The 12,634-nt window shown below is 47.5% G+C and overlaps 1 long non-coding RNA gene across 3 annotated transcripts in view; it reads left to right on the plus strand.

Moving 5' to 3' along the window:
- LOC107968781 (uncharacterized) overlaps nt 1-8,485 on the plus strand; it is a 17,015-nt gene extending 8,530 nt beyond the window's left edge. For 2 of the 3 annotated variants that reach the window (XR_010152258.1, XR_010152257.1), the window contains exons 5-7: nt 2,784-2,922; nt 6,208-6,465; nt 7,763-8,485. This is a non-coding gene — a long non-coding RNA (uncharacterized LOC107968781). Of the gene's footprint in view, nt 1-2,783; nt 2,923-5,104; nt 5,229-6,207; nt 6,466-7,762 lie in introns of those variants that run through there. The other variant, XR_010152259.1, reaches the window with a different exon arrangement.
- Nucleotides 8,486-12,634: the final 4,149 nt, after the last annotated feature.

Here is a 12,634-nt window from a genome sequence, read left to right on the forward strand (position 1 = left end):
GCAGAGGTTGCAGTGGGGAGCTGAGATCACACCACTGCATCCCAGCCTGGGTGACAGAGCGAGACTCTCTCAAAAAAAAAAAAAAAAAAAGAATGTCTTCATGATGGCTTCAAGCACATTGGTCCCTGAAGAGAGTCAAGGAAGGCCCACTTTACTCTGCACTACAAAGCAGGCAGGTGGACAGGAATCTGAGAAGTGGATTCAGTGAGAGGCATTGACTCAAAGGATTTTCTGCCTGATGGTCGGTTCAGCAGAAGATTAAACTGAGCACAGCATCCTGTTCCCTCAAACTGTCTGGTTGGTCAGTGGGAAATGTTCTTGTCTCGTTAAATGTCCTCATGTTACTGTCAAGATATCCTGTTACAAAACATCATAAACCAGGTTTACAAACAGGCCAGGTGACTGTGGAATTTCTCCTTGGCAAGGCCTTAGCTACGGGCGTGGGATTGGCGTGCAGTAATCACAGGGTTCTGGGCCACTTGAGGGATAAAATATGCCTTAGGTGATAAACTGTTGTATTTTAATGTGAATATTTCCACCAACATTAAACAGTAACCCCATGAGTTTTCTCATACCTGTTATACTCTGGAGTTGCAACAAGCTAACATGAAGCAAGTTGCAAACATAATTATCGCATTTGGCTCCTATTCACAGCAAGGGTTCTTCAAGCTCTACCTGGAGCAGTCTTCCCTCACACGAGGTTTATAGCATCATTTATTTAGTTATTTATTTATTTTTTGAGACAGAATTTCACACTGTCACCCAGGCTGGAGTGCAATGGTGCGATCTTGTCTCACTGCAACCTCCGCCCCGCCGGGGTTCAAGCGATTCTCCTGCCTCAGCTTCCCAAGTAGCTGGGATTATAGGCACCCGCTACCACGCCCGGCTAATTTTTGTATTTTTAGTAGAGACGGGGTTTCACCATGTTGACCGGGCTGGTCTGAAACTCCTGACCTCAGGTGATCCACCCACCTCAGCCTTCCAAAGTGTTGGGATTACTGGCGTGAGCCACAGCGCCCTGCTATAGCATCATTTAAGCTTTGTTTCTGCCATGAATTGTTAGTTGGTAGTTGACAAAAAATAGACCACCTCATTTATGTCTCACAGTTAGCATTGGCTTTTGTGTTTTCTTTAGGCTTGTTTCTTAATTGTTTTTAAAATTGTGAAACAGGGTCTTGTTCTGTTGCTGAGGCCAGAGTGCAGTGATGCAATCTTGGCTCACTGCAGCCTCAACCTCTTGGGCTCAAGGAATCCTTCCACTTTAGCCTCCTGTGTAGCTGGGACTACAAACACGAGCCACCACCGCTGGCTAATTTTTAATTTTTAATTTTTATTTTTTTTGAAATGGAGTTTCGCTCTGTCGCCCAGCAGGTTGGAGTGCAGTGGCATAATCTCGGCTCACTGCAACCTCCACCTCTCGGGTTCAAGCGATTCTCCTGCCTCAGCCTCGGCACCCACCACCATGCCTGGCTAATTTTTAAAAAATATTTTTAGTAGCGACAGGGTTTCACCATGTTGGCCAGGCTGGTCTTGAACTCCTGACCTCAAGTGATCCACCTACCTCGGCCTCCCAAAGTGCTGGGATTACAGGCATGAGACACCATGCCAAGCCTAATTTTTAAGTTTTTTGTAGAGACCAGGTTTTGCCATATTGACTAGGCTGGTCTTGAACTCCTGTGCTCAAGTGATCCTCCTGCCTTGGCCTCTGAAAGTGCTGGGATTACAGGCATGGCCTTTATGCCTGGCCCTTAAAGCTGCTTTTTAGTAACAGCCTTACTGAAATATAATTCACATACCATACAATTTACCCACTTAAAGTGTACAATTTGGCCGGGCATGGTGGTTCACATTTGTAATCCCAGCACTTTGGGAGGCTAAGGTGGGAGGATTGCTTGAACCCAAGAGTTTGAGATGAGCCCGAGCAACATGGCAAAACCCTGTCTCAACGAAAAATACAAAAAAATTAGCTGGGCATGGTGGGTGTGCCTGTAGTCCCAGCTACTCAGGAGGCTGAAGTGGGAGGATGGTTTGAGCCTGGGAGGTGGAGGGTGCAGTGAGTTGAGATTGCACCACTGCACTCCAGCCTGGGCAACAGAGCCAGACCCTGTCTCTAAATAAATAAATAAAGTGTATAATTCAGTGGTTTTTAATATAATCACAGAGTTCTGCAGCCATCATCACCATCAATTTTAGAAATTTTAATTACCCCAGAAGAAACCCTGTATCCATTAGCAGTCACCACTTATTTCCCCCCTACTATCCCCACCCCTGGCTCCTGGCAACCATTAATCTACTTTGTTTCTTTGGATTTTCATATTCTGGGCATATATATATGTGTGTGTGTGTGTGTGTGTGTGTGTGTATATATATATATATATATATATATATATATATAATCATCTAATATTTGTCTGGCTTCTCTCACTTAGCCTAATGGTTTCAAAGTGTATCCAGGTTGTAGCATCAATCAGCCCTTCATTCCATATTGTGGCTGATTAATGTTCCATCACACGGGTGGACTGTACTTGTTTGTCCACTCATCTGTTGTTGATAGATATTTGTGTTGTTGCCACCTTTTGACAATTATGAATAATTTTGCTACAAGCATCTGTGTGTGTCTTTGTAGGAACAGGCTTGCATATTTTTTGATATGGGCAAATGAGAACCAGTGGCAGGAGGCCTTTGTGGTGAATTTTTTGGTGATCTTTGTGTACTCTGTATAATGTTCACCCACGCAGGCTTGGGGGCAGCACTTAACCTTACATTTCTTTCTTTTTTTTAAGATAGGGTGTGTCTCTCTGCCACCCAGGCCAGAGTGCAGTTGATGCAGGGCAGGGGATCCCCCAAGTGGAGCATAATGTGTCCAGAACTGGTTGGTTCTTGGTCTCACTGACTTCAAGAATGAAGCCGTGGACCCTCGCGGTGAGTGTCACAGCTCTTCAAGGCGGTGTGTCCAGAGTTTTTTCCTTCTGATGCTCGGATGTGTTCAGAGTTTCTTCCTTCTGGTGGGTTCCTGGTCTCGCTGGCTTCAGGAGTGAAGCTGCAGACCTTCAAGTTGAGTGTTACAGCTCTTAAGGCTGCGTGTCTGGAGTTGTTTGTTCCTCCCGGTGGGTTCATAGTCTCACTGGCTTCAGGAGTGAAGCTGCAGACCTTCAAGGTGAGTATTACAGCTCATAAAGGCAGTGTGGACCCAAAGAGTGAGCAACAGCAACATTTATTGCAAAGAGCAAAAGAACAAAGCTTCCACAGTGTGGAAAGGGACCCCAGCGGGTTGCCACTGCTGGCTGGGGCAGCCTGCTTTTATTCTCTTATCTGGCCCCACCCACATCCTGCTGATTGGTCCATTTTATAGAGAGCCGATTGGTCTGTTTTACAGAGAGCTGATTAGTCCGTTTTGACAGGGTGCTGATTGGTGTGTTTATAATCCCTGAGCTAGACACAAAAGTTCTCCAAGTCCCTACTAGATTAGCTAGATACAGAGTGTCCATTGGTGCATTCACAAACCCTGAGCTAGACACAGGGTGCTGATTGGTGTGTTTACAAACCTTGAGCTAGATACAGAGTGCCGACTGGTGTATTTACAATCCCTTAGCTAGACATCAAGGTTCTCCAATTCTCCACCAGACTCAGGAGCTCAGCTGGCTTTACCAAGTGGATCCCGCACCAGGGCTGCAGGTGGAGCTACCTGCCAGTCCTGCACCCAGCGCCGGCACTCCTCAGCCCTTGGGTGGTTGATGGGACTGGGCGCTGTGGAGCAGGGGGCGGTGCTCACTGGGGAGGCTCGGGCCGCGCAGAAGCCCATGGTGGGTGGGGGGGAGGCTCAGGCATGGTGGGCTGCAGGTCCCAAGCCCTGCCCTGTGGGGAGGCAGCTAAGGCCTGGTGAGAAATCGAACACAGCAGCTGCTGGCCCAGGTGCTAAGCCCCTCACTGCCCAGGGCCTGCGGGGCCGGCTGGCTGCTCCGAGTGCGGGGCCCACCGAGTCCATGCCCACCCGGCACTCATGCTGGCCCGTAAGCGTCGTGCCCAGCCCCAGTTCCTGCCCGTGCCTCTCCCTCTACACCTCCCCACAAGCTGAGGGAGCCGGCTTCAGCCTCGGCCAGCCCAGGAAGGGGCTCCCACAGTACAGTGGTGGGCTGAAGGGCTCCTCAAGTGCTGCCGAATTGGGAGCCCAGGCAGAGGAGGCGCCGAGAGTGAGCTCCAGGGCTGCCAGCACGCTGTCACCTCTCAATAATACATGAGGGTTCTTGCCTTTGCCCAGGAAAGAATTCAAGGGCAAGCTGGAGGTATAGAAGAAAACAGCTTTATTGAAGAGGCAGCGTTACAGCCCTGTGACTGCTCCTGTAGGGCAGGGCTACCCTGGGGTCAGAGAGTAGCGGAAGAGAGTTTGCAATCACATTTATACCCACTTTTAATTGCATGCAGATTAAAGGGCAGTTTATGCAGGAATTTCTAGAAAATTGGTAGTAACTTTTGAGGCATTGGGTCATTGCCATGGAAAGGGGCAGTAACTCCCGGGTGTTGCCATGGCAATAGTAAACTCACATGGCACACTGGTGGGCATGTCTGATGGAAAGCTGCTTCTGCCCCAGCCGTTTTAACTAGTCCTCAATTTGGTCTGGTGTCCAAGCCCTGCCCGTGGAGTCAAGTCCTACCTCCTGTCTCACAGTGGCGTGATCATGGCTCACTGCAGCCTCAACACCCCGGGGCTCAAGCAATTCTCCCACCTCAGCCTCCTGAGTTGCTGGGACCACAGGCACGTGCCACTACGCCCAGCTACATTTTTTTGCATTTTTTGTAGCGATGGTGTTTCACTGTGTTGCCTAGGCTGGTCTCAAACTCCTGGGCTCGAGCAATCTACCTACCTTAGCCTTCTAAAGTGCTGGGATTACAGGTGTGAGCCGCTGCACCCAGCCCAACCTTACATTTTTAATCTCAAGTCACTTCTCTCTAGGTTTTGATTTCTTCTTTAAAATGGTGGAATTTTATAGGGTTGTTGGGAAGGCAAAATGAAAGAACTGCTATTCAATGTTTAGTGAAGCGCTATGCACAATTTTGAATAATGAAGTTGGTGTTTATTTTCTATTATTTGTTTATTTATTTTTAGAGACGGGGTCTTGCTCTGTTGCTCAAGCTGGAGTGCAGTGGTGCAGTCACAGCTTACTGCAGCCTTGACCTCCTGGGCTCAAGAAATCCTGCCACCTCAGCCTCCTGAGTAGCTGGGAATACAGGCATGCATCGCCATGTCTGGCTATTTATTTATTTGTTTGTTTTTTGTAGAGATGGGGTCTCCCTATGTTGCCCAGGCTGGTCTTGAACTCCTGGCCTTAAGCAGTCCTCCTGTCTTGGCCTCCCAAAGCACTGAGATTACAGGTGTGAACCACCATGGCCAGCCTTATTTTTATGTTTAAATCAGCCTTGTCAAGTTGAATTGGTCATTAATCTTGTATAATGGTAATTTGGGGCAGCATTGGTTGGGCGGGGGGTGGGGAACATTTTGTTTTGTTATATTATATTATATTATATTATATTATATTATATTATATTATATTATATTTTTTGAGACAGGGTCTCACTCTGTTGCCCAGACTGGAGTGCAGTAGCATGATCTTGGCTCACTGCAACCTCTGCCTCCCAGGTTCAAGCGATTCTCCTGCCTCAGCCTCCAGAGTAGCTGGAACTACAGATGCACGCCACCACGCCCAGCTAAGTTTTGTACTTTTAGTAGAGATGGGGTTTCACCATGTTGGCCAGGCTGGTCTCAAACTCCTGACTTCAGGTGATACACCTGCCTCAGCCTCCCAAAGTGCTGGGATTATAGGCGTGAGCCACCGTGCCTGGCTGTGCCCTTACGTTTGATTTTTGCAGAACCACCCTTCCCTACTGGTTGTCTCCTAGATCCAAGGTGACTTTATTCATTTTAGAATGAACTTACCCCATTGATACCGTAACCAGAGTTGGCATACATCACGATTGGCAGAACTTGGTCATGTTTAGCGAGATGGAAGTGTTCTGGAAACTCCTCCTTCTTGTAGACGTGGAGGTGAGGGTACGCATTCTTCAGTGCCTGGTAAAGGGCTTCCTCTTGCCCCAATTTGGGTAGGGGCATCCCAAAGCCACCGTAGCCCACAATATCAAACTTGATCCAGTCCCTGAACTTGATGTAGTTGGACAAGGGGATCTTGTTGACATTGGGTCTCTTCTTCACAGTGGTCATCCCATGGTCTCATGTGATGATGACGCTGAGGTGCTCTGCAGGCTGTGCTTCTCTGTGGCTCCCACCAGATACCCGATGGTCCTGTCGATTTGCTGAATCATCAACTTCCTGTTCTCTGCTTCTGGCCCGAATCGATGTCCCACGTTATCTGGCTCTCTGTAGCACAGAGTCACAAAGTCAAAGTCTTCCTTGGTGAACCAGTTCACAATGGTATCGAAGTTCTCCCTCCACTCTGTCTCGCTGCTGTTTGGGTGAGTGTAGGACTCCACCAGGGACGGCTTGACAGCATCACCCTCGTATTTAGCATTTCCCCTGGAATAGTGGAATGATGCCGCTTTGTTCCCCTGCAAGTACAAGAAGAAAATTCCATCAGGGCCATTTCTCATACCTTTCTCACAATCAGCAAAGCTCGAGTTGTCTACATCTGTGCCCCAGTCCAAAGGCATAGAAAATATGTGGTCTTTGGAGTCAGACAGGGTGGAGTTAGATTCTGGGCTTCCCCAGGATCTCATAGCATCTACAACACTGTTAGTTACAAGATGTACTATTATTTTATGGGCTACTAAGCAGAAAAATGCTGCCAACGAGACTGTGACATTCCAGTGATTGTAAGGTGTATTCCAACTTCAGAGATGGCAAAATGAAAAATAATTCCTTAGAATAGAGGGAGACGGTAATTTCTGATTTGGTGGTGGTGAATCTGTGCATGTGTGTTTTTTATATATATACACATATATATACACACACCTATACATGTATATATATGTGTATATATAGACACACCTATATACATACACATATATATATGTGTATATATAGTGGTGCAGTGGTACAATCATAGCTCATTGCACCCTTGAACTCCTGGGCTTAAGCGATCCTCCCACCTCAGCCTCTTGAATAGCTGGGGCCACAGGCATGTGCCACCATACCTATTTTTTTTTTTTTTGAGACACCGTCTCACTCTGTCACCTAGGCTGGAGTGCAGTGGCATGATCTCAGCTCACTGTAACCTCTGACTCCTGGGTTCAAGCAATTCTCATGCCTCAGCCTCCCAAGTAGCTGGGATTATAGACACGTGCCACTATGCCCAGCTAAGTTTTATATTTTTAGTTGAGATAGAGTTTTGTCTTGTTGGCCAGGCTGGTTTCGAACCCCTGGGCTGAAGTGATCCACTTGCCTTGGCCTCCCAAACTGCTGGGATTACATGTGTGAGCCACCGTGCCTAGCCCTAATTTTTTTTTTTTTAAATATTTGTAGAGATGAGGTCTCGCAGTGTTGCCCAGGCTGGTCCTGAACTCCTGGGTTCAAGTAATTCTCCTGCCTCAGCCTCTCAAAGTGCTGGGATTACAGGCATGAGACACCGCGCCCAGCTGGTGGTGAGTTTTAAAATTTCCCAGTGTCTAAGTGTTTCTACCTGTAGAATGCCAAAAAGTAGATGGCATCTTTGTGAGGATTAAGCCGGCTAGCTTCTTTTTGTTTTTGTTTTTGTTTTTTTTGTTTGTTGTTGTTTGTTTGTTTTTGATACAGAATTTCTCTCTTTTCACCCAGGCTGGAGTGCAATGGTGTGATCTTGGCTCACTGCAACCTCTGCCTCCTGGATTCAAGTGATTCTCCTGCCTCAGCCTCCCAAGTAGCTGGGATTACAAAGCCAGCTAGCTTTAAGACGCAGTGTTGGGCATCACATTTTGGCACGGAGCAGGCACTCTTTTCTTTGCCCCCAGGTGGGACTAAGCCACCAGAAGCCTTCCCTGGTGTGTGCAGTGGGTGATGAATGCTTGCCTGCTCAGCACCCACTTCCTGGTGGGCTGGGTCACATTACTCTGACTCCCCCTTGAGCTTCAGTCCGCGCCTGGTTCAAGATGTATTGACTCAACCCGAGGATCCAGAGGTGGGATGTGGCTGTGGCCTGGCCAGAGGACCAAGGATGCTGCATGCCATGGCTACAGCAACTGGTTCAGCTTTGGGCTTATGTCCTAGTCAGAGCCAATGAGATGTAATCTTGGAATATCAGCTGGGCTGTTGGGAAGGGGGACAGGCTGCCCTGCTCATCCCCATTCCTGATGCTGAGGGATCTGAGAAAATCACTTGTAAAATTTGGGGGTGTTTGGAAGAAGGGGAGACTGATGTCTCTTTCTCTATACAGACATCTGATGAGCTACAGAGTTTGACTAACCTACCCAGAGGCAGAATGATGTGGTGGTTAAAAGTGTGCTCTGGACTGAGATCTTGCCACTGCACTTCAGCCTGGGTGACAGAGTGAGACTCCGTCTCAAAAAAAAAAAAAAAAAAAAAAAAAAGTGTGCTCTGGGCTGGGCGCGGGGGCTCACGACTGTAATCCCAGCACTTTGGGAGGCTGAGGCAGGAGGATCGCTTGAAGTCAGGAGTTTGGGATCCGACACTATCTCTAGAAAAATGTTTTTAAAAAATTAGCTGGGTTGGTGGTGAATGCCTGTAGTCCCAGCTACTCGGGAGGCTGAGGCAGGAAGATTGCTGGAGCTCGGGAGTTCAAGGCTGCAGTGAGCTATGATCAGGCCACTGCACTCCAGTTTGAGGGACAGAGAGAGACCCCATGTCCCTAAAGAACAAAAAAGTGTGCTCTGGTGCCACACTGCCTGGTTAGATCCTTTGTCCACCACTTAGATGCACGTTATATAAATGCTCTCCTCAGTTTCCTCGTCTGTAACTTGGGGATGATAATGCTGCCCCATGAAGTGGTTGTGGGGACTAAATACATGTGGGCACATTGGTAAGTATTCAACAAGCTTGACTTTTCCTGGAGAGGGAGAAAGAGCATGCAGTGAGGTGGCATGGTCAGGTGCATTGGGGCAAGGATTATTTCCTCTGGCTTCTGCCTCCTGGGAGGTACTAAGGATGGATCTGAAATGTGTCTGCAGAACCCAGAGTTAGGGACTACAGAGGGAAATTGAGATCAGGGACCCCAGTCTGGCAGAAATGGCTGCAGCATGGGGTGTTGCGTTCCTTCCGTCAGAGGCATGGGGTGTGTTGCAGACAGTCATGAGATGTGGCTGAATCTTGCAAGGGAGCCGCGGTCCTAGGGTTGCTGTTTGAGACAAAGACCCCTGTCAGTGGAACCTGGTGACCTTCACCCTTCTGTGTCAGGCTGCAGACAGCAAGAGATGGCAGCAGATTACACCCAACAGGAAAAGGGCCATTGCTATCCCACAGGTTGCCATAGGAGGAGATGACATCTCTTCCCTCTCCTCCTCCAGCAGTGTCAGCTGGGGATGAGGTGGGTGGGTGTGCACCAAAGAGTAGACCGCAGACCATGCTCCTTCTCCTCCAGTCTGCTGGGGCCCCGAGAGAGTCTGCAGCCCTTGGCCAGGGACCAGCTGACACAGGAGAACAAAAGACCTGAGGCTGGGATATCATGGTGGTGCAGTTCATCCTCTGGAGCTCCCTGTGAGATCAGACTGGAGCCGGTCTCCAGCTGAGACCACATCTCACTTGGCTCCTTCCCTGCCATATTCTGTTTTCCTTACTCCTATCTCCTGAGAGTTCTTCCTGAATGAATTACATGCACTCAATCCCTGCCTCAGGCTCTGCTTTTAGGGAACTTGACCTAAGACAGAAATCTTAGTACTAAATACTTTGCAAGGCCTCGGAAGCACTGCTATCCACAGGCAGGTGAGATATTACCTTCCCTACCACCTGGCAGTCATAGTCTAGGATGCGATTCAGCTTTGTGGAAGTGCTTCTCTAAAGAACTTCCCCCAATTTAAGATGATCTTAATTTGCTTACTTGTTTACTGTCCATTTAGCTGTTCTAAAATGTGAGCTCCAAATCAGGGGCCATGTCTGGTTGGTTGCCCATTTCCTGGGACCTAGAACGGGCCTAGCTCAGAGCAGGTGCTCACTATTGATGGAATGCATGTTGAAAGAATGCATGAATCTCATCTCCTTTTGTGGGTGAAAAACGCATCCTATTCTCACTCCTGATTAACTTTCTTTCTTTTTTTTTTTTTTTTCTCAAAATGGAGCCATGATCTGTCACCCAGGCTGGAGTGCAATGGTGCGATCTCGGCTTGCTGCAACCTCTGCCTTCTGGATTAAAGCAATTCTCCTGCCTCAGTCTCCCGGGTAGCTGGGATTACAGGTGCACGCCACCACGCCTGGATAATTTTTTGTATTTTTAATAGACACCAGGTTTCACCATGTTGGCCAGGCTGGTCTCGAACTCCTGACCTCGTGATCTGCTCGCTTTGGCCTCCCAAAGTCCTGGGATTACAGGCATAAGCCACTGTACCCAGCCACTCTTGATTAACTTGATGGAAATATTTACAGAGATTCTTTCTCTTCTGGGTTCTAGCGTCTTATCTGTAACCTCTGCAGGTAATACATTTTCCTTCCTCATAATAGCATTTCTATGGTTGCTTTCACTTGCAAATCCTCTAATACTTATTTATTCCATTTCTGATTGGCATTAGACATAATTCTCCATTTTTAGTGACAGCACTTTTGTTAACTTACATATAAATCGACTTTGCCTTGAAATGTGACATTGACTAGAAGGATGAAACTTCTAACATGCTGTAGAACATAGTTTGACTGGCTAATTTATTATTGAGAAGCTACTATTGCCATTATGAGGGACTTAGGTGGCTCTGAGGAACCAGTTGTATTTCTGATGTTTGCAATGTTAAATCACAGATATTGCCAACGTGAAATAGTTTCCGTATGCTGTGTTCTCAATACACACCTTTTCCAAAGATATCCCAAGCTGTAGTCTTAGGAAACTGTGATTTTTCTTATTTGGTCTCATAGGAATTTGGGGAGTTATGCGGGATCTCCATAAAATGAGCTCCAGAAAGACACACGTGTGCGTGCGCACACACACACTCACACTCTCACACACACACACTCACACACACACTCACACACACTCACACACACACTCACACACACACACTCACACACACTCCCACACACACTCACACACACTCTCACACACACACTCACACACTCACACACACTCACACACACACTCACACACACACTCACACATGTACCACACCACACTTGACTCTGTTTATTTGGGACCCATGATTATCAGAAGTGCTATTTTCAACAAACACTTCTGAGAAATAATCTGAACACTTAATTGGATGCAAAAGAGTGGGTATTTACTATTCTACCCTTTAATTAGCATAATCAGTGTTTCCAGCAGCAAAAGCAATTGGAAAAGCGCTAGTTTTATTAGGTTCATTATTCTCCCTTAGCGTAGTGTGGCATCAGCACGGCTATTCTTCTTAAATTGCCTCTTTAAAACAAGGGCTGGTGCTTCTTACAGGCAATTCCTAACTCTTGGGTTTTGTAGAGAGTCCAAAACTCTTTAGAACCTATAATTCAAGGAAAGGCTCCACTTTGGTTTTACATTTTGTCTGGTCTCTTTGGGTGACAGAATTTATGTCACAAGGTGCACATGTTTGGGGGAGGCTCATGGACAGCCGGTCGTGCTTGTGCTTTGGTAGGAAGTATGTGCCGTTAAGGGGAAGGAGTTAGTTACTCACCTAGGGAACAATTGGGTAGAAAGAGATGGACTCCCTGTGTTTGAAATTCAGAACTCAAGCTTGGCTCTAAGTGTTTCCTTGCTTTGCTGTGCTCCAGGGGAGTCACTGAGCAGAAGGAAGTGAGTTGCCTGAGATTCTTCAAAGCCCCAGCCCTTTTGGAGGTTACATTGTTATTCTCAGAGCCTTTAAGATGCATAATAAAGACCTAGCTTGGACCAACATTAGGATGAGTTATCTTGCTATTAACATTCTTTTAGGAAGAAGTTGCTGGTACCATCTTGCTCACAATCCTCCAAAGTTTGGAAGTTATTTTCCAGGAGACTTAGCTTGCACTGAGAGCTGCCCTCCCACCCTCTCTCCAAATTTCCTCTTGGGAGTAGCCTAACAAGGTGCTGTCACAGACCCTTGCCAGCCACGATGACCCCACCCAGACCATCCCTCTGCTGTTTCACTCTTTGATACTCTCTGGAGCTCTCTGGGGAGGGGTGAGACCTGCCGTCTGGTTTGTATGGTTTGCCCAGGTCTTGCAGTCATGGCTGGCGCCTCTCTCTGAGAACTGGGGATCCTGAACTTTGTGAAATACCTCAGCCATCCATCGTGTTGAATTATCGGGGACACTCATTTAAAATCCGAGCCTGTTCCAGATGGACTCTCTCTCTTTCTGCCCTGAACGTGAGAGAAGCCCTGCTGGACGGTGGAGATGCTGGTGGGTTGTGAGCAAGGGATGCAAAGGCTGCCGGGAATCCCATATTTCCAGCATCATCTGCCAAGGCACATCAGTCCCTGGGTATCTTGATGGGTTCTGGCAGCATTACTGTCATTGAGGGAAAAATTTTAGCCATATTAAAGGTGAATGCAGCAATCTCCACACAGGCTGCCTGGAAGGGACGCG

Source organism: Pan troglodytes, chromosome 18 (assembly GCF_028858775.2).
Source record: "Pan troglodytes isolate AG18354 chromosome 18, NHGRI_mPanTro3-v2.0_pri, whole genome shotgun sequence".
Taxonomy (NCBI): domain Eukaryota; kingdom Metazoa; phylum Chordata; class Mammalia; order Primates; family Hominidae; genus Pan; species Pan troglodytes.